This window comes from Zonotrichia leucophrys, unplaced genomic scaffold (assembly GCF_028769735.1).
Source record: "Zonotrichia leucophrys gambelii isolate GWCS_2022_RI unplaced genomic scaffold, RI_Zleu_2.0 Scaffold_1878_8237, whole genome shotgun sequence".
Lineage (NCBI taxonomy): Eukaryota > Metazoa > Chordata > Aves > Passeriformes > Passerellidae > Zonotrichia > Zonotrichia leucophrys.
Genome location: NW_026994083.1, coordinates 685 through 3,198, shown reverse-complemented (window position 1 = coordinate 3,198; position 2,514 = coordinate 685). Strand labels below are relative to the sequence as shown.

The window sequence follows — 2,514 nt, the reverse complement described above, 5'->3', positions numbered from 1 at the left end:
CTGCCCTGGCACCTTGTGGGCTGCAGCCTCCTCCAGCCTGTGCCACTGGGATGCTCCTGTGCCCTGGACTGTGGGGCCATCTGTGCACGTCTGTCCCTCTCCAGGCCTCCCGGGAAACGCTGCATTCCTCAGCCAGATTCCTGAAGAGGAGGGATATAGAACAAATGCTACACGTGGATCAGAGCTTTGGGGAGTGCCTGGTAAGTAGAGCACAGATCGCCCAGCCTCAGCATGGCGAAGGTCCCTGAGGGCGGTGCTCAGTGTGCGGGGCTAACAGCTGTGCCCGCTGCTGCAGCCAGAGGCCGCGCGGGCTCTTCTCCAGGCTCCCGTGGGCCTGAGTCGGGTGCCCACGGAGCCCCGGCCCGGCGGGGCTGCGGGGCGGCACCACGGCTCCCCGGGCAGCAGCCGGCCCTCTGCCCCTCCCCTCGGGAGCCCTTGGCCAGCGGCTGCTGGCCGCGCCTCAGGGCTGTGCGGGCAGGCGAGGCCGGCGATGGGCGCAGGCGGCGCCCGGCCCAGGAGCTGAGCCCGCGCCAACCCTTCCCTCCTGCCGCTCTCTCCAGCTGGCAGAGGACAGGAGCCGAGCGGCCGAGCACCTGCGCCGGGCGCTGCACTACCTGCAGAGCTCACAGGAGTCCCTGCGAGAGGCGGCCGTCAGGTTCATGGGTGAGTCCCGAGCCCGGGCTCCTCCCCGGCCCGCCTGCTCGGCAGCTCGGCCCCGGCCCCGCCTGCTGCCCCGGCAGCGCCAGCCCGGCCCGGCGCCGTGGAGCCCCGCCTGGCCTGGGCATTGCTGCTGCCGCCCTCTGGCAGCCGTGCCCTGGGGCGGCAGCATGCGGCACGGGCCCGGGCTGAGCTCTGCCTGGCCGGCAGCCCGTGTGGCCACAGCGCCGGCAGCGCCGCTGGCAGGGAGCTGTGCCGCTGGGGCCGTGACAGGCTCTGTGTTCACAGGCATGGCCGGGCGGCACCTGAGGGGGCAGCAGCAAGAGCTCCAGCTGATCTGCACGGGTGAGTGAGTGAGGGCAGCGGGCTGACCGCGGGGGCTGCAGGGGGCAGCTGCAAGCCCTGCCGCGGCTGCGGAGGGATCTGCACCCGTGGGCAGAGCATACAGAGATATCAGGGCTACGTGTGGCATTCGTGGCCAGCAACTTCGGGCTGATCCCTTGCTCCCTGCTCCCTTCCGGCCATGGCAAGAGACGACGGGGATGGCACTGGCAGGGGACTCTCCTCGGCTCCCTGCATATGCGGGATCTGACCTTGCCTCTGTTCCTCTTGCTTGCAGCCCTTGAAGGAATGGCGTATGACAGCAGTCCTGCAATCAGAGATGCTGCAGTAGAATTTTGTGTAGTTCTCCGGGCTCTTGAGAGAGCTCCCTACTCCCCATGGCAGAAGCTGCGAGATCGATTCCGCAGTGCATGGAGGAAACGGCCTCGTCTTTGCTGCACTGCCTTACTGTTCTGCTGCAGTCCCCGGAGAGGTGATCTGCAGCACTCAGTCTGCTTGGGCCATTTGAGCCAGCAGGAATTTCTTTGTCTTCTTCAGATTTTTCTCTTTGTATTTTCGTTGGTTTTGATTGTGTAAATATAAAATAGCTTACAATACACAGAGTCCCAGGATCTTTCTTTTCCTGCGCAAGGTCTGTAGGGCATAGGGGGAGCGGGACGCAAGGGTGCTTCTGCTCAGCCAGCTGTCTAGCCATGCAGTGTTGCAGGGAAAATGGCCAGAAGCCTTTTGGCCTTTGGTGGTTCTGCTGAAGCCTTTGTGCTGCCCACAGAGCGGCTGGGCAAGGGCCGGAGCTGCGGGGAACCCTCCCAGAGCGGTGCCTGGAGATGGCCACCAGCTCTGTGCCGGACAGGAAGGGCCATCCGTGTCCTCCTGCCCGTCTGCTGCTGGCTGCAGTGCTGAGGGCTCCCAGGTGCCTCTGGATGGGGCTCCTCTGGAGCTGCTGTGGGGCTGCGGCGCTGCTGCCGGCAAGCTTGGCCAGGCTGGGGGAGACCCTGAGGGGCTGAGGCACTGCTAAGCCCTGAGCAATTGGCTGGCAGAGGCCATAAGGAGCCCCCTGGCAGCCGCCTTGATCCCGACAGCCGGCTGCTCTGGCGCTTCCAGGTCGCTGGCCGGTTGGAGGGACGCCCTGGAATCAGGCGTGGAACCCTGGTCCTGGCCTTTCAGGGCTGTGAGGCCAGCTGTTGTGGGGCTGGGTGGGTGCCCTCCCAGTGCTCCAGACTGGAGCCCCCCGCCCCTCAGCCTTAGGCATTGAGCTCCACTGCCTGATATCCAAGTCTTGTTCCTCTTGCTGTGGGGGAGGCTGAGCTCTGTGGCTTTAGCCCCATGGAGCCAGAAGAGCAGCAGCTTTGAGCCCACAGGGGCCACAGAAAGGCCCTCTTGGACCACGGACATTCCTGTCCTGCCCAGGCCAGGGACACATGAGAATGCAGCGGGCACCTTCAGGGTGCCACGCTGCCTTTGCACTGGGCCACCTCCCTGTGCTGTGCACGGCTGGCTCTTTGCTTTGCTGCTCTC

The 2,514-nt window shown here is 65.6% G+C and overlaps 1 long non-coding RNA gene across 1 annotated transcript; it reads left to right on the top strand.

The window, feature by feature from the left end:
- The first annotated feature begins 483 nt into the window (after nucleotides 1–483).
- Nucleotides 484–1,431, top strand: LOC135442186 (uncharacterized). Its single transcript, XR_010438630.1, has 3 exons — nucleotides 484–663; nucleotides 946–1,002; nucleotides 1,277–1,431. It is a non-coding gene; the product is annotated as an uncharacterized LOC135442186 (long non-coding RNA).
- The last annotated feature ends 1,083 nt before the right edge of the window (nucleotides 1,432–2,514 follow it).